The sequence below is a fragment of the Anser brachyrhynchus genome (assembly GCF_964034855.1).
Source record: "Anser brachyrhynchus genome assembly, chromosome: 2".
In the NCBI taxonomy this organism is placed as follows: Eukaryota; Metazoa; Chordata; class Aves; order Anseriformes; family Anatidae; genus Anser; species Anser brachyrhynchus.
In genome coordinates, this window is record NC_137695.1 from 119,360,507 (window position 1) to 119,384,904 (window position 24,398).

The 24,398-nt window shown below is 38.0% G+C and overlaps 1 protein-coding gene across 3 annotated transcripts in view; it reads right to left on the reverse strand.

The window, feature by feature from the left end:
• Window positions 1-24,086, reverse strand: part of ST18 (ST18 C2H2C-type zinc finger transcription factor) — a 205,937-nt gene extending 181,851 nt beyond the window's left edge. Inside the window, exons 1-3 of one of the 3 annotated variants that reach the window (XM_080578714.1) lie at window positions 23,780-24,086; window positions 20,517-20,703; window positions 11,432-11,552 (exon numbers count right to left, since the gene is read on the reverse strand). The gene's annotated coding sequence lies outside the window, so the exon portion shown is untranslated. The remainder of the gene's footprint in view (window positions 1-11,431; window positions 11,553-20,516; window positions 20,704-23,779) is intronic. The other 2 variants (XM_080578713.1, XM_080578717.1) reach the window with 2 other exon arrangements.
• Window positions 24,087-24,398: the final 312 nt, after the last annotated feature.

Sequence of the window (24,398 nt, forward strand, 5' to 3'; positions counted from 1 at the left end):
CTTCCAATTGATTAATTCTTTAACAACATTAACGAAGGTGTATATATGTGCTTTTCAAAAATTACTATATACTTCAGTCTCATGCAGAAAGAGAGCTAGAAAGGTTAAGTTTTGATGTCGATTTGCTAAATGTAGGTCACACGGGAGCTAAGATGTGGACCTAGTAATGTATTTAGTGGCAAAACTCTTTTCTCTATCCCCGTCAGCCTCACTAGGGAAATGAGACCAAGCAAGATGATACTAATTATGCACAGAAAGGAGCCCCTGCTGCAATTGCCAGCCTGCTGCAGAATTCTCGGTGGATGGCAGGCTGAGTTGGCTAACAAAAGTGGAAGGGGTAGAGAGAAAGAAATAGAGTGCTTTTTTTTGGCTATTCACAAAATATAGCCAGCACTTAAAAAGAGAACGCCCTCCCCTCCCCTCCCCCCCCCCAAACACACACAACCCACAAAAACAAACAAACAAACAAAAAAAACCAGGCAAATTATACAAAAAAATAATCTAGTTAGGTGTATAGTAACTCCAAGAGCAATGTAGGATACCAGCCAATCACATGCTCCCATCAGGTGGTTAAAAAAAAATCAAAAAAAAGCAGATTTAAAAAATCCCATGCCCTCACCTTTTCCATGAAATTACCATGAGTTGCAGCTGGGGGTAATGCTGCAAAGAGGGGTGAGGGAGTGAGGTGAATTTGAAACAGATAAAAGCTGGGTAAACCACTCCAGTAGTCAGCCTCATGCAAAAGTACTTAACCAGAAACAAATGCTGCTGATGCTTTTGTTCTGGTCTTTCACTGGAGCTTATTCTGGCCTTCTGATGTGCGTCCTATAGGTTGCCTCTGCCAGGCAACTGTGCATGTGCTCGCAGTCCCAACTGCTAGTACCACATTTATTTATTTATTTTCAACCCAAATAAACTCTTAATGGCTTAACATAAAACATTTGGACTTTTTTTGAAACACACTAAATAATAAAAAAGCCAGCAGCACAATAGGCCATAAGGGAATGAAAGGGATGATTGTTCAAAGCACTATTAAAAGGTTTGTTGCTTTATTTATATATTTTTTAACAACACAGTTTCAAAGCCTTTTAAAGAAGACTCCTCCTCCCCTTTGCCTGCCAAGATAGTACTTAGCTGAGGGAGGGAGTGTCTGCTCTTTAAAAGATGATGGTATCTATTAGAGAGAAAGGGAAAGAGAGATATTTAAAAAAGCTTTCCCAAAAACAGTTGTCCAGAAGGGCCAATGAAGAGAAACAAAAGGTTTGAGATGAGGAATAAAAGGGAAGAAGATTGGATCATTAAAACAGAGTGCTGAGAGAGAGAAATTTTTAAAGCAATATGGTTGTGTTAAGGTCCTTCGTTACATTATTATACTAACCATGCTTCATATTTAGACATCTGTCAAGTAGTTACTGTGAAGTGTTTCACAAAAATTAACTCTGACAGCCCTCTTTCATAAGGTAGGTAAGGGACAGAGACCCATTCACATGCAGGCAGACATCAGGTTGCACAGCTGGTTTCCAGAGAAGAACAGAAGACTCTTTGACAGTACACCATGTTACAAAGCAAAAGGTAAAGAAAGGCTATTCCCGTGCTTTGTCATTGCAGGTATAACGGGACATGTCTGGGTAGAAGAAGTGTCACGTGTGGTTGAAATATCTGGAGATAAATCTGAGGTCTGTGTTGACTCTTTTTTCTTTTAGGAGTACATATTATAGTCTAGGTCTCGTTCTTAGGAAAACTGCTCCACAATACTCCTATTGTTTGAGACTCTATTCCCTCAAAATGCTGTTAGCAATCTCCATCATAGATGTGATCACAAACCCTCAGAAAACTTGTGCAAAACTGAGAAAATGCCACTAAATGAGCTTCTGCATTTACAGTAGGGAGCCAGTTAGCACACCAACACGGTGGTATGTCCATGCTAACCTCTGCTGCCAGAAAGATGGTCTGTAGTTTGTACTGGCTGCACATTTTGCACATGGCACCACTCCTAGAAATTAGGAACAAGGTGTTCCTCTTCTGGGTACAAGAAATATCCTGTGCAGTTAAGCAGGGAGTGTGAAGAGTGTGAAGAGTTCTTCCTTTCCTGGTAGGCTACATCAGCTTAAAATATCAGCCATTGGACTGAGGGCAGCCTGCAAAGGTGATGCAAGAAGCCTTTGATACCATCTGTGAAGAGCAAGGAAGAAACTTGTGCAAGAGAATGTTCTCCTTGTAGCTTGGCTGCAACAGTATTCAAAAACCCCCTCCTGAGGACAGCTAGATAAGAATCACTTCTATTTCAGAGCAGATATTTCATCACATGAAACTAAAGTTAACTTTAATTTGTGTTGATGTTCCTGATGTGAAATAAGTGTTTCAGTGGAACTCTCCAAATAAACTCTACTGAAAACATTTCAAGGACTCTAAGGTTCTTAGCCTGACTCACTACTTTGCTATAAGTGCTCTAGATTAAGGTGCAGATAAGTTCTTTGGAGATTATCATTTACCTATTGGTTTATGGTTGCCTGGATTTGATTTTGTAAATCCCTCTGGTGTTGAGTTTGAGTAGAGGTGATGGAAAAGACTCTGAGAAGCGGTGTACATACAGTGCCTCTTCTGCATGACAGAGTTCTGAAGCTGCTAGTACACTAATCCACAGTTCTGAGATCAAACCAGATCAAACGCCAAAGCTGGCATCTTATTTCAGTGATGCATAGTTTACTGGGCCTGTCCATAGAAAAAAGATCCGTTACTTTATTTATTCTCTGGAGCCAAATAGTGCAATCTTTCCTAAAGGAATCTCTGAGGAGGCCTAAAACAACCCAAGGTTATATATTGTAGAATAAACTAACAGATTGCTATTAAAAGGAATATTTCTTATACAACAGAGTCCCATGAATTTTTCTGTCTTGTATTATCCTGCTAATTTGTGTTAAGACCATGGCTAAAATGTGATATATACTGTGAGGTTAAGTGATTCTTTGTAAAATCCATTATCAGAATACATTAGTTAACAGAAAGAGAAGAAAGATAAACTGACCAACAGAAAGTGCAGAAAGACTTCGGATACCTAAAGGAAATTTACTCTTTATGCAGTGTGACCAGGACGCCTCAATTTCTGTTTACCATCCTGAGAAGACCCTTGGGGGGTTGGAACCAAATAATCTTAAATAAATAACCTTTAATAAATAACCTTAAAAGGTCTCTTCCAACCTGAGCCATTCTATGATTCTATGGGATCCTTAAAACCTGAAGCAGTTGTGATCTTTGTTGTACTTGAAAAACGAATTCCAGCAGTGCATTCCTTGCTAATGTCACACGAGGTGAGGAGGTCCCTCTGCTGCTTGGATGGAGCAGTGCTCCCCATCCAAGCACTGACCCTGCGTATGGGACTTGGAACTACAGCCGAACAGAAAACTGTAATGACTGCAGCCACAGGCATGAATTCCCTATAAGAGAGGAACAAAAGTGGTATCTCTCACCACTGTGAAGATTCAATTTCTTCAGTGGTGCTGCAGCTTGCTTATGTTATGAGGCTATGCATAATACTCAGTACATTGTTTTCCACTGTTCTTAATTTCCAGCTAGGCTACTTAAAATCATTAGATGTCTCCAGTGAATTTTGTGGGTAGCACGTATTCATGAAGGTGTTCATTTCAGGAATCCTCATTTTTAAAAGCTGTATGCTTGAACTAATCACAGTCTAATTAAAACACAGTATGGAGACTGCATTTTGAAGTGCCATTAGCAGAATAGAGCTAATCTTGCTAGGGGTAATCAGAGAGTCCCGAAGGATGAAGGGGACAACACCTCACTCTCTGGATGTACAGAAAAGTCTCATGAGTTTTAAAAAGTGCTAGGATGCAAGGGTAGTGCTGTAGGATTTTTGTTTTTTTTTTTTTTTTTCAGTTTAAGAAAAAGCTATCACTTCGGCTCGACGAAAGGTTTGCCTGCCACCCAGTGGAGGCAGGTGCCAGTTTCTCAGTTGCAGTAAGAAAGCCCGCTTTGGCACTCTCCAAGCAATCACAGACAAAAGCTATGCCTTGTGTTATTGCTTCTTGCACATCAGTTATTGTGGATAAACATAGTCCATCTAGATGTTCAAATACACCTTTCTTAAATGCTAATCCAGGATCTTTGAGTCAGATTGAAACTCTGTCTTGCGTATCTGAACTACTGGTTTCCACAGGACAGAATTAGACTGATTATTGAATAAACTTCCTAAACAAATAATGTCAATATACTTATTATATTTTGTTTTCAACCCATTGAACTGCTTTTCTTCTACATGCTATTTGGCATTCTTGTTGCTATTTATGACCTAATGCATGGCTTTTACACAGATGGGGTCAGCTGCACTATCATTTTGCTAGCAAAAAAATGCACTTCCTTATGGAATTATACAGCAAGAACAGAGGATATTTCTATAAAACAACTAAATAAAAGTTGAAATACTGCCAGGTAAGATGAGAAACAAATGATAATCCCAATGTATTGACAATTAAGGAAAAATTAGACACAGTGCAGCATCTAGACTGATATATATAGAGATGATAGATCATTTTTTATTACTCTTTATTAACTTGCATCTGGCATACTGCCCTGCTCTAACAATTACCATAAACCCACTTCCTAGCTGGTTTTCTTTTCAGGTGTCTTTTACTACATTTCAAGTAGTATTTAGAACATCCTTCTTGTGTAAAAGAAACAGAAAATGGAGCTTACCAGGGACAATAAAATAAACTAACCTATTAAGTATCTGTGAAAAATAGAAAAAAAGTGACAATTCAAAAATAAGTAAGAAAAAAAACCTTTTAACACATTAAATACTGCTTCCTTTATGTTTTCTTCTCTCATAATTCAAATGATTTTTTTCTAGTGTATTTTAAAATTTCTGACCTCTAGAACACCAGAAATGTGTTCACAGCCTAATCCACACCTAGCACAAGGTCTTATGCTAACTTAGATATATTCTCTCTCTCCAACCTGCAGGACCTGATTGGAGAATTGGAAATCCCAATTCTTAGACAAGGTATATCAGATTTTACAGAATGCTGTCAGTAACAGGGATTATTTTTCCCCTCGTTGGCTGACAGGTGTGCAAATCCTTTATGTCTTACTAAAAATAAGATCATTTTCCTTCTAGGCACTAGTCTTGCTTTCAAATCTCCACTTTACCTGGCTTAAAGCAAATGATGCTTAGATTTCTGAAATGCCCTTAGCCACCAGACTAGGATTCCTGCACTTGCTCATTAGCAACCTCTTCTGTTAAAAGCTATTTTACTTTGGACAATTCTTCAACAGAAAAGGCATTTGTCCACTTTATAGTTGTATCATTAAGAAATTCACCTGACAGAAACTTGACACTCTTGTCTCTTCTGTAAGAAAATAGGAGAATGTTTTGAAGCACATCTCCCAGTCTTTCAGGGGATGCCCCTTATCTCATGTAGTTAAAAAGAAACCACAAACCCAGAAAAGGTTCCCAGAAACATCACTTCTGGGTCATGTTACTTCTTTTCTCAGACCATGATAAGAAAAGAGGTGAGTTCTTAGGACTGCAGACAGAAAATCCTTAGGACAATCTGAGACAGAAAACTGGCCCAGAGTCAAGGGTCATTTTTCCTTGTTTTCTATGTTGTTTTTAGAGCCTGGAACAAAACAGCACCCTAATAACTTTCTTTGCTATTCTGAAACTGGTGAATAAAACTCCATGTCTGTGCTGGCAATTCTGGCTATGTAGTTATAAGTCCTAATCACCTACCACAAGGAAATGCCTCACTTTTTATTTTCATGAGGAAGTACAGATGTTATCTAGGCATCTAAGGGTTTGCTGCTGCTGAATTCTGCATGCTGATTGGCCTCATGTTTGAAAGACAGGTATATGCCTTCACTTCCTTCTGAACTATACTTCCTGGTTATACAACAGCCTCAACAGACTTCACACCTGCAAACATTTTATTACCTTTGGCCACAATTTATATTCAGTTACACAGCAGTGATTTTGTTGTTGTTTTTCCAAAGGCAGTTTATGCTTAAAGACACACACTTTGAACAGAGACAACTGTATTGCTGTTTGTCTTTGCTGTGTTTTGTCTTGATCTCTTCAGAGATGTGATACATATTTAGTAACTCTCAGTCCTGCTCACCTGGGGATTTGTGTTTAGGTAACCATATTCAATAATGTGGTCTACCAAACGACTGCTGCTAGGGTATATCCTTTAATGATCAGTTTGTGCAAGGCAATGAATGTGCATACAATTGAAAACATTTAGCATTCTGTATGCCATGGGCTTTAATAAAAACAACATCTCTTATTACTTCCTTAGATAGCTTTTTATAATCCTGGATCCTGACTAAAGGCTGTCTCTATGTACGACTATACCCTGAGGTAGGGTCCCCAGTTTCCTGAAAGCTCCTTAAGCTCTGAGATGATGCCTGCTTCTACTGAGAAATATTAGTCTCCTTTACTTATACAGGCAAGCACATTGCAGTACATGCTGTGTAAAAATCAATAGAACATAAAACTGATGTGCATTGATGTCCCATCTAGACTATTAAGTCCACAAGATTTCAAAATGAGAAGCCAAAATTAAAATAATAATAAAAAGAAATCATAAGGTTTAAAACCAAAACAAAGCAGACTTTGAAGAGTTTTCATTAGCTATCTGGGATGGCTTGGTTGTTTGAAGCTTAAACACATCTCTGCTGCAGGTGCAGAGCAGAGACACCTGACTTGCTATTTGTCATGGAGATCTTGGAAACAGAAAGCTGGAGACAGAAGTTCTGGGAGGGACATTGCAGAGACCACAAGTAAGCAACATACAAACCACCTAGTCCAGAAACAGGACAGCAGGGTTTGTCAGGTATGACACAAAGTTCATACACTCTTCTTTCTGTAAGGAAATGGAGGTCTTCATATTAGCTGGGCCTTAAAAACCGGGACTGAGTACAATATGAGAAAACAAGAACTTTGAAATTTACCATTGTTAAGGTAAACAAAAGCACTAGATTTGTTTTTGAGGGACAGTACAAACTCATAGAGTTTCTCTCTGTCCAAAATTTTACCTCGAAGCTTTCACTGCACCTGTCAGAGAACCCCTAACAATTCCATTAAAGCATCATAAAAACTGAGCATTAAAAGAGCATTAAAAAGGCAGTAGCAGTGTGCAAACCTGAAATCAGGAAAGGTTGTGCTCTTTTCCAATGGTCGTTATGATTAACAATTTCTGGTTGAAATATTTTCGTGCCACAAGAGGGAGACACAGGCACATAATTTTTCTCATTAAAAATGAAGCAAAACATGACATCTTTCCATAAATGACAACATTTACCAGGAAAGTTGTCTAGCCTATTTGCTCTGTAATCAACACAGTCCCAGATCTGAAGAGGCTGGCATAGAGGAGTTTCTGCTCCACACCAGCAAATTAGAGAAAACAGAATTAAAATTCAGGAACATTAGTCTTCCACTGAGGCAATAAGAATGGAATTATGTAAGAAAATTGCAAGCAACACTGTTAAAGAAATAATGCAAAAGCTGAGCTTGTAAGCTTTTCTATGAGAAGGAGGGTTTCTCCTAAGAATTTAGATCTTGGAGAGATGAGTTAGTTCCCACTAAATTGATATTGCTGTTGTATAAAGCAGATTAGTTACTGGACCAGTATTTTATGCTGCTAGAACTGTAAGAGAAAAAAAAGTTCAGCTAGATGGGTGATGCTATTTTACCTTAGTACGAGTATCAAATTTCAGTTCTGTTAATAAAAGCCCACAGCCTTCAAAAATACAGAACCATTCAACATGTGGATATCTCTGAAGCTGGTTTACCAGCTTGAAATTAATTTCTCCACGAGTTTTGTAGGTGGGTTACTCTGTGAGCTGCCATTCGAATGAAATTTAGAATTATCCGTTTCCAAGCACTTCATTGTATATTGGTGTTGTTATCTACAAAACATTACAAAATGCACTTAATGTCTCAAAGCATTTACAAACCAGTATCAACAGTGATATAAACTGAGGTTATGGAAGCCCTAGGGTATTGGACAGCTGTGTTGATAGAAATGCATTAATTTAAACAATTAATTCAGTGCTGTACTTGGTAAGGTACTTGACTTGTTCTAGCGTTTGTTGAAACTCAGATCTGTGTAATTTCTAAAATCTAATCAGACTAAGGAAAGAAAGGAATACAAGGCAGAAGGCAGAACAGGTATAAGGCAAAACAAGTGCTGCTAATGAGAGTTATTCAGAAACTAAGAGACTGCCTTTGTTCAAACAATTTTATGTTTGAACACATAAAAAAAAAGTAGTTTGTCTTGTATATTATTTAACACAAGCCTCCCCCCCCTTCATTTTATAGGTCAAATGCAAGAGACCTGTGTTTCTGTTAAAAGAGATGTAAACTCTGGAGTTATACAACTTGTTCTCAAAGGCCCTTAAAATAATAATTTGTTCAGCCTTGCAAGAGCATTTTTAACAGTGAAATAAAGTAGACTCTTGAAAGAAATCCTAACAGATTTATGTGTGTATATATATATATATATATTTTCACACCAGGATTTGTAGAATTATTGCAGTGCATTTCCAAGAGGGCAATACTTATTGAAAGCAAAACTATAAGTTGCTCAGAGGCAACTTTGTCTTGACAGAAACATATTAAGGGGGAGGAGAGAAAAACAAATAGTGCAGTCCCATCAGGACCAGCATTTTTAATGGGAATAGTTGGTTTTCAAATCACTGAAACACTTTATATCAAAATTAAAGCCAGTAATATTAAAACAGTGCAGAGAGAACTGCGTTGCTTAATTTAAATTGTCAAGATCTCCTTTTGTAGTGAAGCTTTTTTTCCTTATAAACTTGCAATATTGCTGTGATGAGAAAAATTATTTCAGCCAAACTCTACACTGCCTTTGCAAGCATTCACTGATAATGTCATCATGTTAAACAGAGAACCTGATAAATAAGTAGTAGTACCCTGTGATGCAAACAGTAAGATGATGTTTACGAAAGCTTTGTAAGAAAGAAACACTACAAAAGCGTATAATCCAATGAAAATTATAGAGGCTCAAAAATGAGTATCAGATTAAAAAAAAAAAAAAAAAAAAGAGAGAGAGAGAGAAGATAGATAGATTATGACCAAAAGCATGACTTCACAGCCCAAACTTGAGTGTGAGGTTCACAAATGTACCCTTCCTGTGAAAAGAAAAAAAAAATCATTTTGGCTTTTAGAACATTGTAATCTGAGAAAAGCCATGAATTTAGAAGTGGATTTGGGGCCTATAACTAGATTATAAATTGAACTTCAACTGAAGTCTAGTAGGACCCTTCAGTTTAGACAAGAAAAAATGGGATGAACTACGTTGGTAGCAAGAGTAAGTCTACCAGACTAATGTGAAATTTTATTTAATTAAGTCCATTTTTGCAAAGAAGAAGAGTATGATGCTTATTTTCAAATAATTCATTTCTTGAAGTAACCAAGAATAAAGCACGACTCAGTCTGGCATTGCAAACACAAACTAGGAGAAGATTAAAAACACAGTTTCACAGAATCAGGTAATATTGCTATTCATCTATTTATTTATTCATGCTATCATATGGCATCAGAGTGTGAGGCGTCTGACCTTCACCTTCAGTACTCTTCTGCTTAGCCACTATCTCAGAAATCAGAAAAACAAACAAACAAAAATAATCCATGATACTTCATGCTGTCGTGAAGCCCAGTTCCATCACAGATGCTTATCAGCATCAACACATTTTTCCTTGAGGAGCTATACTGAACAAGCTGCAGCACATATTACACCCAGTAATGTATACTATGATATAACACTGAAATATAGGTGTTAAAAAGACAGCCAATCTAAAGCTTTAGAAAATAAAGACTGAGGGGAAAAATGCAACCAAATAATAGCATCAAAGAAAATTTAGCCATTCTTTCCTAGTTTTCATAACATGTTGTTAAACTTACTTAGCAGTTATTAAAACAATGACCAAAACTAATTTACTACATGTTCCAGCACAGAAAAATCAGGTTTTATGCACCTGGTTCATGATTTATCTGCATATCCCAATGTCCCTCTAAAATACACAGGATGAAACTCAGCAGAAAACAGGGCCCACTTGAATTTCTCAATATACCACAAGCTGAAGAAAGCAACAGAAATTGAAGGTAAGGCTAGAATCTCTCTGTCTCATCATTTGTATAATTTCTATTCAATCATCTCATTCATGGATGATTCTGCCTCTGTAAACCATACACATTCTTACACCCGACAGTAATTAACAATGAGACAAGATAGGGCTTGAATCTATTGAATTATTTTCAGTATAATTTTTTATTGCATAAAACTTAATAGGAGTCACCATTCTCACTTTTTAAGCATGATTAGTTCATAGTAAGTAGAAAAACAATTTCAGGCCTTTCCTTTTATCAGCATAAATATCACACAAATTATATCTGTAATCCATAATTACCATTTTCTTTTCTTCCTGGTTTACTACCAAGGAGCATTCACACTTTAGTGTAGCTTTTACAGTGTCTCCAATATGTGACAAAAAACAGTGAGGAACAATGAATAGATAAATAGCAGCACTTTCCTGGAAAAAGAAGTCTCTCCTTCCAGTACCTTAAGGGGGATGAACAAGAAGGGTGGAAAGAGACTTTTTATCAAGGAGTGTAGTAATAGGTCAAAGAGCAATGACTAAACTGAAAGAAGGTAGGTTTACATGAGATATTCAGAAGAAATTCTTTACTATGAGGGTGGTGAAGCAATGGAACACATTGCCCAGGGAAGTTGTGGATACCCCATCTCTGGCAGTGTTCAAGGCCAGGTTGGTTGGGGCTTGGGCAACCTGATCTAGTGGGTGGCATCTGTGCCCATGGTCGAGGGGTTGGAACTGGATGATCTTTAAGGTCCCTTCCAACCCAAATCTATGATTCTATGATTCTATTAAAGAGACAACATCCCTTAAGTATAGCATCAATCTCCTACTAACCCTTGAAATGCCTTTTGTTTTTTGCTTGTGAAGAACCCAAATTTCTTTCCATCAACAGTAGGTTGTTCATGCTCTCCAAAATGTATTTTTTCAGACTCATGGATCACCCTTCAATAGATCGGTGGTCCATTTCACCAGAGACACTTCATATTTATTTCCACCTGTAGTTGCTTTACTCCTCATGTAACAAAATCTCTGAGCCTTTCCCTGCCACCTGAAGAGTCACAAAGTTAGCCATCCTTCAAGCTGGAATTAGGAAGTGCTGACCCATAAAGTCTCCTTACCATATCGTCAGCATAACTGGAACTGTATATCAATTTATGGCCAAGAAGCTACCCAGCATGTGTTCAGGTAAGTCACAATACACAAGAAATGTATTAGAAAAGCAGAGAAAGACGTACTGAATGCTGAAAATATTTGCTTGTATATATAAAATATTTATTAAAGTGGTGCCCAACTTTACCTGTATTTTAGACCCAAGATTCCAGGCTTCCATTCCATAGCTGCCATTTGTTTCCTTCCTCTTCCAGCAAGCTTGAAGTTTCACAGGGCCTCTTTGAAATGTCTCTCTCTAAAATCTGGCTCTAAGAGAACATAAAGCAGAACAGAACATTTATAATACTTGCTTTCATCCTAGACTGATGATATCAAAATAGGCATACTTTCCAGACAAATGGATATGATTTCTCTGCAACAATGGTTAAGGTTTAAGATCAGTTTAGGCTTTTTGGTACAGTGCCAGAAAATGGCGTATGGTATCTTGCCGTGAAATCAGCATCGTGAATTAAAATAAGAGTCTCAGAGATTTTAGTACTAAATGTGAAAGAGAAATCAGTAGAAGCTAGATGTGGAAACAAAGTTTTTTTTTTTTTTGTTTTTTTTTTTTTTTTTTTTTTTTTTAGTCTGTAAATTCTATGTTGAAATAAGACTGTTACTACTGGGATATTAGAGATGCTACATCTAGCTGGTGTTTAGGGATCATAAGACTTTAAAAAATACTAAAAATTGATTTTCAATCACACCTAAGTTGGTCATTAGCCTGGGCTCTTCTCTGTAGCCTGTAGAAGAGAAGGCTGTGGGGATACCTTATAGAGGCCTTCCAGTACCTAAAGGGGGCCTACAAGGAAAGACGGGGAGCAATTCTTTACCAGGGAGTGTAGTGATAAAACAAGGATCAACTGTTTTAGGCTAAAAGAGAATGGATTAGGTTAAACATTAGGGAGAAATTCTTTTCTATGAGGGTGGTGAAGAAATGGAGCAGGCTGCCTAGAGAAGCTGTGGATGCCCCATTCCTGGAAGTGTTCAAGGCCAGGTTGGATGGGGCTTTGGGCAACCTTGTCTAGTGGGAGGTGTCCCTGCCCATGGCAGGAGGGTTGGAACTGGGTGATCTTTAAGGTCCCTTCCAACCCAAACCACTCTATGATTCTGTGACAATTACCTTTAACTCACAAATTTAGATCCTCTACAAAATATCTTTTCTATATAAAAATACAAAGATTATATAATAAAGTGCTATTAGCAAAACAGCTACTTCTTTTTTTCTTTTACATCACTACATGCAGAATACAACAAACCAAGACCTTCCAAGAAAATCCTTAACAAAACTGTCATTTCCCATTAAAAATAAATAAATGTCATGTTCTGGGAATTCCTGATTAACTGTAGTTTTGTCATATTTTGGGTGACAAATGAACAAAAGCCACAGTTAATTTATTCTTATGGGACAGATTTTTCCACAAATGAGCCATTTCAAACCAATAGAACAAACCTGAAATTTCAAAATGAGATCTCTATTCTAAGTAACAGATTTGGAGTCTCCCCTCTGTTACAGTAACCCATGTTATAATGGTATTAACTACATGGACAGGAAAAGACTTTTAATCACTGTGTTAGACGTTGGCCACAGGGTGGCCTCTGTGAGCGGAGGCCAAGGCAGTCCTGTGCCAGCCACAGCCATTTCCAGCTGTCTCTACACGGCCCAGCTGGGCCCATCAGCGAAGCTGGTAGCACCTCTGAGAAAATGCGTTTAAGAAAATGAGAAACACTCCAAGGCAGTGAGGAAGAAAATGTTCCAGAAACAGCCCTGCAGACCCTAGGGTCAGAGAAGGAGAGGGAATAGGTGCTCCAGACACAAAGGCAGATATCCAGGCTGTAGTCCAGGGAGGACCCCATGCTGGAGCAAAGGAAGAGTGTGAGGAGGAGGGCGTGACAGAATCAAATTTATTTGCATTGGCAGTAAATTTATTTCCCCCAGGTCAAGTCTGTTTTGCCTGTAACAGGAATTGGTAAGGGGTCTGCCTGTCTTTATCTAAATCCACAGTTTTTTCATCTGATTTTCACCTCCATCTTGTTGAGGAGGGGAAGCAAGAGAGTGGCTGGCTGGGCATCTGTCAGCCAGCCAGGGCCAACCCACCACAATCAGTGTCTCATTTAAGAAAAATATAGCAGTCAAAATCATTACAAGTCTGATGTAGGATTTCATGTGTCTATCTATGATCAGGTCATCTTTCCTTTCAGTCTACAAATGCACAGCAACACAGTGATACCACAGAAACTTCAGTATGGCAACTAATAGATTTCCAGGCTCTTCTGGCCTCCACAATGAAATTTTGTGCAGGACAGAACTTAAGAGGTTTTAATTGACCTATTTAGAGGGTTCCTGGTTCCTGAAATGCTATTTTAAAAGATAGCATTAGCAAGTAACTCTTTAAAGATATCAAATTCTTTAACTAAATCTTTGCTTAAAAGTTTAATCAGTCTAATAACTGGAGGAACACAAATCTCCACTGACATCTCAAAATCCCGTGCAGCTTCTTAGGGCACTCTTACTTAACCATATATTGTAGCATAATCATCATATTTATAACATTTTTTTTAAAAGTGGTGTTTAATACTTTAATTAGCATTATAATGAAATATTATTACTTCCTGTGGAGGAGTTTACTTAGCCCTTCTTTGGAAACATAACCTGTGTAAGACTAGATGATAGGATGTGAGTGTAAGAGATGTATCCAAATGGAATAACCAAAATGGAATACCCAAATAAAAAAGTCTGAAAGAGTGTTTGCCCAAAACTGAACATCAAAGATGAAATAAACAATGATGAAGTTTCATAGGACAACTATCAGATCGATTAAATTAACCAGGAGGTCATCTGGGCTTTTGAGGAAAGGAGTCCCCTTGACAAGATGTATAAAAGACAGAAGAAAATCCGTGATTGTGCGGAGAGACCTGGCAGTGAATCTGAGCAGGAGAGACCTGTTCAGAGCAGCAGTCAACCTGTGCCTGACATTGCCAGAAGTCATCCTGATGCCACTGCAACCCCATCTAGGTCTGATGGAGTTCCCTCTGGCTTGTGGGCTGACAGTATGGAGTGCAGCAGCAAAAGGGGCCACAGCATGAGGTGCGTGCAGGCACTCGGGGGGGTCTCCTCTCACCAGCACATGGGTTAGCAGGTTGCAGGGAGCTGCTGTGGTATGCACAAAGTGGAAGCACTCCCATTGCCAACAGGGTGGGCAAACATGGAAACCCACGCTGCCAGAGAGGGGACATGTTCACAAGTAACCACTTGTGAAGTGCTTACTTCATTTTAGAAGGGGTTGGGGGGGGGGGGGGGGGGGGAAGGGGGAGCAAAAAAAAAAAAAAAAAAAAAGAATGTCTGCAGGAGTAAAACTTGTTGGCAGTGCTTATAAAAGTGTGTTTAGAAATTTGTACGCGCTTATTAACATTTTTTAAGTATCCAGTATTGAATATCTGTTGTGAGCTGATCCTGAATCAGCTCATTGACTTCTGGGTAATTATATGTCATTAATTAACCAAAAAAACTGCTTCATTCCTGATTTTGTTTAAGCCACATGCATGGACAACTCTCCTACAATAATCTCCCAAACAAAGAGAAGAACCTGAGCAGAATTGCTGGACAAACTCCACGTATTAAATGATTCATATGTGATTCAACAGCTCCATCTGCATATCTAAATTGATTTAGTTAAAAGACAGCAATGTTAAGAGACCTGGAACTGTGGGATGGGTTATGTCAGGCTGAGTTTAAAGACTGTGAAAGGAAATGATGCAGCAGTTCTTTCTCCATTGCTGTGATTAGGGCAAAAAGTTAGACCTTGAGCAGCCCTGTGTAGAATTTTCTGGCTACCTGGACTTACTATGTCTTGCTTATGTGTGGCACAGTCTTGTCCTGTGAATAGAATATAGCAAGAGTTGCAGTCTTTTCAAAGATCAAACATAAAACCCGAACTTGACCTTGTCTGCAGATCTTTGGCTCTGTTTTAACTACTTATCAGAAGACAGCCAGTTCTGAACATTCACTCAGCAGAACCTTGCCATCTTCAGGATATGCAGCAAAACTCTGAGCCCTTGCCCTCCTAGCCTCCAAAAGTTTTGAACACAGAAAATGGGTATCAGGAACAAAAGCAAATCCCATTGACAGAACAACAGAGAGGGCGGAAAATAGCAGCATTTTTATTTCTAGAGAAAGTCATTTTCTATGAATGAAACACGTCAGATACTGCAAAACCTTTAGAAATCATTTCTCAGATTAGTCAGGCCCAATAAGTGCATATGCATACAAGTTTAAAATCCAAAAGGAATACATGCTCCATATATAGAAAATCCACTTGAGGTAGGGGAAGACTGTGGGATGGAGCAGACTCATGTAACTTCTGTTGATACTCCTCCCTTCCATGTGATGGCTAGCAGCACTTTTAAATCTGACGAAGTACTCCAAAAAATCAGCTGAATTCTTATCCCCCTTATTCCATAGTGACAAAGTGAAAGCACTTAGACTTACACTATCAGTAACAAAACAGGACCACAGGATTCAGGTGAGCAAATTGCACTCCGGGGAAAGAGGAGGAAGAGAGATCTTACCCTTTTTTACAGAGCAGTGAGCCAGTCTATTAATATATTTTAATAAATCTACTTCTTGCAATTTCAAAATTTACTGGAGGAGCCACCATGTATATCTGTTGCAAGCCCTGCAAATGCAGGAGTCAGTGTAATTTTGAGCTAGCAGTCTCTGATGGTGACTAGAGCCTTACTAAATAACCCCCAGTAAGCAAACTATTGTCAGTGAGAGCCGGACTTTGATGAAGGGGGCTAAGGCTGAACCCAAGAATAATAGCTGAGGCAGGGAATTAGAATCCTTTTAATCATGACCCCAATTACATCTCAAGATAAATGATATCCTCTAACACAACACCTGGTGCTAAATGTGGCTACTTTAAATTTCACCCTCAAAGGAGCCAGAAATTATTTCTGGGCTTCATAAAAATAGTTACTAATTTCTAGCATTTCTTTTCTTACGTTGAACATGTGTGAGGTTGAGACATTAGAAAGAAGATTTACATTACGATGACCATGTAATAACAGCACTTCTGCCATTGAGAATATATTAAGAAACAAAGAAAACACACTAGAGACAGTGTTGGTTTAATACAGAATTGTGTTCAGCGCTTTCATAAATAAATATTCATAAATATGAATATGGCGGATGGTCACTAGTGGGGTTCCTCAAGGCTCCATTTTAGGGCCAGTCCTCTTCAATGTTTTTATAAATGATTTGGATGTAGGACTAGAAGGTGTTTTGAGCAAATTTGCCAACGACACCAAACTTGGAGGAGTTGTGGACTCGGATGAGGGTGGAAAGGCCTTGCAGAGAGATCTGGACAGATTGGAGAGCTGGGCCATCACCAACCACATGAAGTTTAGCAAAAGCAAGTGTCGGGTCCTGCACCTGGGGCAGGGCAACCCTGGGTATACGTACAGACTGGTGAGGAGACGCTGAAGAGCAGCCCTGCAGAGAGGGATCTGGGGGTTGTGGTTGACGGCAAGTTGAATATGAGCTAGCGGTGTGCTGGGCAGCCAGGAGGGCCAACCATATCCTGGGATGCATCAAGCATGGCACTGCTAGTCGGTCGAGGGAAGTGATTGTCCCGCTCTACTCTGCGCTGGTGCGGCCTCACCTCGAGTACTGTGTGCAGTTCTGGGCACCACAGTACAAAAAGGACATTAAACTGTTGGAGAGTGTCCAGAGGAGGGCGACGAAGACGGTGAAGGGCCTAGAGGGCAAGACGTATGAGGAGCGGCTGAGGTCACTTGGCCTGTTCAGCCTGGAGAAGAGGAGGCTGAGGGGAGACCTCATCGCAGTCTACAACTTCCTCGCAAGGGGGAGTGGAGAGGCAGGTGACCTATTCTCCGTAATCACGAGTGACAGGACCCATGGGAATGCTGTCAAGCTGAGGCAGGGGAGGTTTAGGCTGGACATCAGGAAGAGGTTCTTCACCGAGGGGGTGGTCGCACACTGGAACAGGCTCCCCAGTGAAGTAGTCACTGCACCAAGCCTGTCTGAATTTAAGAAACGATTGGACTGTGCACTTAGTCACATGGTCTAAAGTTTGGGTAGACCTGTGCGGTGCCAGGATTTAGACTTGATTATCATTATGGGTTCCTTCCAACTGGGGATATTCTATGATTCTATGATTCTATGTAGGATTTTTTCTCTGACATATTTTTACACAAAGACCAGACAACATCAGGTCCTCAGATATTAGTGGATATTTTTATATTTTTTTCCTGCATTTGTGAATTTTAATTTTCCTGTGAAAATTACAGATTACTCTCTCAAACAGAACTTCTTCTGTGTCTTAATTAAGGAACATATATACTGGCAGGACTGGGCCTTGGGCACAAACCTTATATACATTTCTACATGACATCACTTTAGTCAGTATTTTTCAGGTCAAATTGTATTTCATAAAGCAAAATATCAGTGATTTTTTTTTTCCTGTCAGTTGAGGTCCCTTGTACTCTTCTACACCCAAGCAGGGTTTCTGAAGGCAGTAGACACATCAGACCCATCAGTATTGTGTCATGTGCTAGGCATGTGTGTACAAATGATTTGTGAAAGCATAAAGCCAAATCATCCAAAAACCTGGATGATCAGTGCATGAAGTAGCCAATTTCATTTAAAAGTAATGCTTTGTCCGCAAAGAATGTTGTGTTTATGCCATAGTTTACAGTTTGTGTCACAGTCACCTTGAACAACTGACACTCGTGATGAGGGGGTTTGGTTTAGTCAGCTATCAAAAGAGAATACATATTTGTATACATCTCCCTTCACATTCACAAGCTTTTAGAAATTTACTCTTTTTAGCTAGCTATTTGGAAATTATTACTATATGAAGTTCATGTTAGAATTACACATATAAACACACCTAGTATATATTAAAGCCAAGTATTAATGACATGAAAAACAGGTTTTAATTTGAACCTCACTAAATTAATTGAGAAAGGAGTAATGGTAAGGCAAATTACAGAGTAGTGATGATATTGTTTGGAGAATGTGTTGACTGTAATTACTGCTGCTCACAATAAAATACTTAAAAGAAACCAACACCTTGTGTGCTCTCTGACAGAACTTATAATAAAATGAAGAGGAAGTATCTCCAGGGAACAAAAGACAGATCCTGAAAGACTCAGAGAAAAATAATTTCACTAATTTCTATTGATGGTAGACAGAATCCAGAAAGCTTGTTTGTATTCAGAAGACTATGGAGATATGTATCTTTTGCCAAAATAAACTACAGACATAATCACATTCCATGTGATTCTCCTCTACTCCTCCTATCCTGATTATCTGTTTGTCATGAAGGAAAAATAACTAGTGGTGGATCTTTCAAGACAGAAATAGTTCTTAGGAAGAGAAACAGAATGTTGTTCCTAGCAAAGCACAAATGGCTAGTTACTGTAAATGTTAGATTTTAATTATGAAGCACCTTTGAACTGAAAAGGTGGGTCACTCTGCTGAATATGTGCAAACATAAATCCTTTCATTTATAATGTGATTTGCTTTTGCCTCCCTTAACTGTAAAAACTAATTTAATTTTCCTCTTGAAATGTTAATTCCTTGCTAAAACATTTTTGGGCCAAGGTTCAAAGCAGATATTTACAGCACCTGAAATTATGGATTTATTCTGGGTTCTCAAATAGATTCTGAACCATGAGAACTGCAAGCATGCAATGACTGCTGTATGCATATTATTTACATTGTCAGTAAGTGCAATTTCATTTTAACTTATTTTTTTCATATAGGGGAGTGTGTTTAACAAGATACATCAATTGTGAATTTCCCATGATGAGTCATTTAGCATTATTTCTCCATAATTAATGTGAGTGGAATTAACAAACTATGGCTTCTGGGCTACAGAAATGGGTGGTTTGTAAGATGCATGGGTGCTGTAAAAGGATATCTCTTGGCTTGTGCATTTAGACTGAAACTCTTCTGTCTGTCCCTGATGGAAAGAATTACATCATGTTGGAGCTTATTCCTGCAGATTCATAGGTGCCAATTCTCAGTTATACTAAAGGATCTTTAATATACAGTGGAAGATAAAGGCACTATGAAAATACTTCAAAATTATATCTGCTTTTAAGACCACCAACAGACTAACATTGATCTTCGCATATCAGGATGAAATCAATTGATATTGTTATCAGAAACACCTAGACTGTGTAATAAAGATATATATATATATTGAAAACAACAACCAAGCCTAACCAAATCAACCCAATCAACCAAACACCATTGTTAAACTTTGCTACGTGATTAACTGAAGTGATCGTCTACCTATTTCACAGAAGGAATGAATCTGACCTTTTCTTTACAGTAAAAAGCTTTCATTTCACATGAAACTTTACACTAAACAGCTTTCATTTCACATGGTTCTACGCACCACAAAAAGTAATATACTGTGCGTGCCTTGTCAGGCATACCAAGTTTATCTCAGCAGTTATGTAGTTCCTTAGCTTTACTTAGATGCCATACAAAAAGCAATGTTTCTCACAGGAATGATGTAAAAGCAATCACTTGCAATATATTGGTCCTAAACAAAGCACTGACTATTGTCCCTCCATAAAGTGGAAGTTGTAGAGCTATAAGCAATAGCAAGACAGAAAATTAACATGAAAGTTTCTGTACAGTAAGGACATGGAACAATCATGTCAAAACAAAATCATTCCATTATTTATACTGTCATTAATCTTGCTGTCTTATTACCACTGAGAGATAAAAGCAATATAATACTGAACACTGAGACAGAACTCCACTTATATGTCCTCTGACCTCTGCAGAAGTTTCTATCATTCAAGTTCATTGCCTTTTCTCCAGCATAACATGTGGGAGATAAGAATGCAAACCATCTCAAAGGTGCAGTTCACATCGCCAAAGGCGTGTATATGCATAGGCATTGTACGAGGGATGCCAGTAGCTTGGACCTTACAAAGATACCTTACAAATACCAATGCAAAACAAGAATTCTCAGCTATGTCTGGATATACTGGCCCAATAAACTGAAGGAGCACTGAACTATTTAAAATATAATTCAACACATTTAGAAATAATAAAATATACATTTGATACTGTAGCATGCATTTACGTCCATGCAAAGTATAAACAACCATGTCTTGACATTTATTTCCCCATCTCAACAGTTGACCCCATTTCCAAAAGAACTTGTCAACACAACCAGGATTACCTCTGAAAGGTGATTCTGAAGAGACAGATGGGAGTTTTGAAATAGGCATAATGCTGCACTGAAGGAGCTTGCTTGTACCTGGAATCTCATTGGCTTCATTTTGAGTTCTCAAGAAAGTCCTCAGAGGCAGCAAAGGCAGAGAGTCTCTCTCTCTCTCTCTCTCTCTCTCTCTTATTTTTTTTTAAGCCTACCAAAACATATTGTAATGCATGAAGAGATCCAATACCATATTAAAAAACAAACAAACAAAAAAAACAAATAACAATGAAGCAAGGTTAAAGAGCAGTTATGTGTTTCACATTGAATACTTTTTACCCAGGCCTAAAAGACAGTAACATATGTAGAAGTCAAATAATAAGAATATGCAGAAGCCAAAACAATTGCAACAGTCACAGTGAGATATCTAAGTAAAATATTTGAAGTTTGGAGAAATAGGGTAGTTTTGAGGAATGAAAATCTACAGGTAGAATTTAGTTAAGCTTATGTTAGAACAGTGAGGTGTTTGAAATACTTGTTCTTACAGTGATGGCAAGTTGCCAACCAAAAAGGAAAGAGTATCTTGGTCATTAAATAGTACAGCAAAGGACATTATGGATACAAATACATGCATGAGAAGAAAAGCAAAGCTCAGGCTTAGGAGGCAGGTGGTGCCAAAGTATTATTCACTGTGGTGACCTTGAGCTGAGGCAGCTGTTACTTTTCCCAGAATACAAATTTGAGTCATTCACATTTCTGACTTGGCTGGTAAATTTTAATACCTCTTTCTGCCTCTGCCTGATGTCAGGGGAAACTGAATTTCCTTGCTTCCTTCACTCATTGAGAAAAATGGTGATTAACATCACCTCTTAGATGGCTACAGCTACAGATAGAAGCTGTTGTAGCCTACAATTTCACAAAGAGGCAGGACAGATACTGACAATCCCCTGTCAAAAGTTCAGTGAGTTTAATGAAGCTGTTCTGGGAATGCACCTCAGGAGAAGACGTGGAGCCACTCATAACATGGGAAGCTAATGTCTCAAAATCCTATATCCCAGAAAATGGTGGTGGGTCCTTGTAGGAAGACACTGATTGATTCCAGCTGACTCTACTCCGTCTTAACAGATGGGAAAGGATAGTGCTCTCAGTAGAGTGGGAGTTAGGAAAGAGAACATACTACAAGAAATTCCTTATTAATAGCTTTGCAAATAGGATGAAATTCTACATGTGCTATTTCTAATAATTTTGGTGTTTTATGGGATTATTTAGAAAACCTAAACTTTCTAAGGGTGTTGATTTTAAACACATATATTGACAAGTTTGGTAGCATTTAGAATAAATTCTGGCCACTAGTGTTTTTTTGGTGTGGTCATTAAGAGAGTACGAGGTGTAACAAAATGTGAAGCAGAGAGAATGCTGTACCTAAATGACTGGTGTATAAGTAGGATCATATCATGAGAGAGATCATAACAGAGTTGAATATTCTGTTTAAGGTATAATTACAAATACAATAACTCTTCTACTTCTCAAACACAATCATATTAGATGTCCTTTTATTTCATCTCCTTTCCTGTTTTGGTCTTTACCAAATGTAAAGTGATTAAAAAAAAGTGGATTTAGGTGGAAGGGGTAGAAAGACATGATTCATATTAGAATTATGATTTTAAAATCATAAAGCAGTATCCATTATTCCAATTCAAGGGTTCTGAAGAATTATTAATTGGCAAGTAAAATTAATATTTTTGAGATTCTGCACCACCTGATGAGGAAGATTTTCCAAGGCAAAAAGTTAATAGGTGTAGGTGGTGGAGCATGGTAGTGCTTCCATCCCCATATTATTTGTCTCTCCTTAGCCCTTTACTTTGTTCAGCCCCATACTACCTCTCTGGGCACTACTAACAGACTGACAGACTTGCACTCAGCCTATTTCTGTAAAAGCATCTTGAACAGAGAAGGAGCCATACTGAACACATATTTAACAGTGCTGCAGCTGGGATTTTGTTGTAATGATGGAAAAACAGTAAACCGCCTTTGCCAAAGTATTGGAACATCATTCTATCTCTTTCATTGAGAGGACAGTCAGTAACTCAGAATTGATTAAAAATAGTGCTGTTTTGCTTTGCAAAATAGGGGTGCCATGCAAAACCCAGAACAGGTATCTCTGATCTCATTTTATCTGGACTTGAAGTTTTGCATTCTCTTGTGTAACTATACTGCACATATTGGGGAAAACTGAATATAACCCAAGCCTGCTTGTTAATGATGCCCAGTAGTCACTTGGTCCAAGAATTTCCAGGAGTAGGATCTCCAACCAGTTATGAAATACAAATTCTTTGGACACATTCTTGTAGTAGAAGAATTTAAATGAATGATTTTTAAGACAACCTTCCAAGTCATTTCTAAGAAAATTCATGATCTTCGTGTTTTGTACATGTGATAATACAAATGAACCTCCTCAATAAGGAGTTCAAGTCTGTGAAAATTCTAGGGGAGTGCAATCCACAAATACTCTTTATCATGAAGGATTTCACAATGGGCATAACTTTTTCTGAGAGATGTTCTAGAGACTTTTCTGAAGGTATCCGCAAACAAACAAGCAAACAAACAGGAAACGTGTATCTTGAGTGTGAGAAAAATATTCATAATTTGTCAAACTAATTGAAAGAAGTAGACACTGCTCCTCCTTCCTCCCCCTCCCCCCCCCCCTGCCCCCGACAGCTTTTTATGTAGAACTGAGGCACAGTAAAAAAAAAAAAATCATCTTTGCAAAAGGAGGGCCATTCATTTCACTTTTGAAATTCTTCTTTTGTATTTAATTTCTGTAACAACAGGATAAACACACCATCTGAAACACTACCTTAATTCCAAGAGAAAGATTTCTGCAGTCACCCATCAAACTTAAAAATTAAAACAAGTACATTTTTCATTCATTTATATCCAAAGGGATGTTACCACTCCAGTACCATAGGTCATATGTTCTTTACATGGTTTTATTACCTAAGAAAAAAACAGATCCCATTCATTGTGAAAACATAACATTTCCTATTGACATCTACATAACACAATAGTTACAATTGCCTACAAATGCCAAAGATGGTGTTAAAGTTCCTGATGTAACCATAAAATCAGCAGGTCACTATGTTTCACATTAACGTTTTGCCTTCATTCTTTAGCAGTTTTCCCTGACTCCCATCTTCTTTTAAACTCCCATAACTACACAATTTCACACTAGCACTTCTTTTCCTTTAAAAAAAAAAAAAAAAGAAAAAGAAAAAAATAAGCCTTACTTGTTAGAAGTTAGAAAAACAGCTCCAAGGGCACGGTAATATTGTGTGGAAGGGAAGTTTATAGTGACAAATTTTTGAAGAACTCTGATCTTAAAACCTGACCCTTACACAGACACACACACACGCACACACAAAGTTTCCACAAACTTTGAAATCATGTGACCAACTTTATCCTCAGCAGCCACTTCTCCTTTTCTCATGTATTCATATTCAAAACTTCCACCTCAATGTACACAGATTTACTTAATGCATGCACATTACTTTGCATTTACTTCTTCCATGTGATCTTTATTGCATACTTCTAGTCCTCCAGCCCTGCAAATACTTGCATACATGAATGCAGTACTCTAACATTTTCTTCCAAATAACTGTGCTTTTGGGAGATTACATCTTAGGAAAATAGAAGCAACACTATTGAAACTTCTATTATTTAATTCAAAACTGATTTTTCATTTTATTAAAATAGTCCAGGCAAAACAGAATATAAAATCCAAGACATCTTTTGGGAATAATTTCCTTGTAAGCTGCCTTAAAGGTGGACTTTGAAATCTGAAAGTCTAATATAAATGTTTCCTTGATATTATCTTAAATTCAATATTGAATATGTTATAGAAATTGT